Genomic DNA, 785 nt, shown 5'->3' with positions numbered 1-785 from the left:
AAGGCATAATTTAAAGCAACGGTTCCTTGGGGTCCCTGCTATTCAGATCTTTAAGAAATATATAAATATGTAATTCCAAAACAAAGAACACTATAAATTCCCAAACTGCTTGTTCCTCTCCCATGATTGAAATGTCAGTTATTACAATATACAATATAATACAATATAAATATTGCATTATTTGATAATATAACAACAACAACAACAACAACAATAATAATAATGTAATAATTTATGGAAAAATAATTGGTTCCATTTCCATGGAAACAGGCAATGAAAAATGTTTAAGATAATATCTCATATGTATGTTGCTAAAACAGTACAGTAATAGATAAAAAGAATATATTTATAATTTAAATTAAAGTCACAGGGTAGTTACTGAAAGCAAAACAAAAATAAAGTCTACTGCAGATTCAAGTATTCCAACATATTTTCCTATTGCTATGACCACCGTCATGTTAAAAAATAGAAAATTCTGCTGATGGGATTATTACATGGTCATAATGTTTGAGTTGTGACTACGATTGCATTGCTGAAGAGTGGTGTATTAAAAATGTCATTAGTAGCAAAGCTCTCCATGTTAAAGGACCGTGGCTTTGCAAACCCAGGGGCTGATCATAGACACTACACACATCAGATGTATTTTTATTAATCCATTTCCTGTAACACAAGCTAAAAATGACTATGTCTTACAGCCAATCATTAGGCAGGATTAGCCACAATAATATAATACATTCAGATAGAGCTTGCTTTTATACACTGATGGGAATGGTCACACAAACCAT

The sequence above is a fragment of the Erythrolamprus reginae genome, chromosome 6 (genome assembly GCF_031021105.1).
Source record: "Erythrolamprus reginae isolate rEryReg1 chromosome 6, rEryReg1.hap1, whole genome shotgun sequence".
Taxonomy (NCBI): Eukaryota; Metazoa; Chordata; class Lepidosauria; order Squamata; family Dipsadidae; genus Erythrolamprus; species Erythrolamprus reginae.
Note: the sequence above shows the minus strand (reverse complement) of the source record.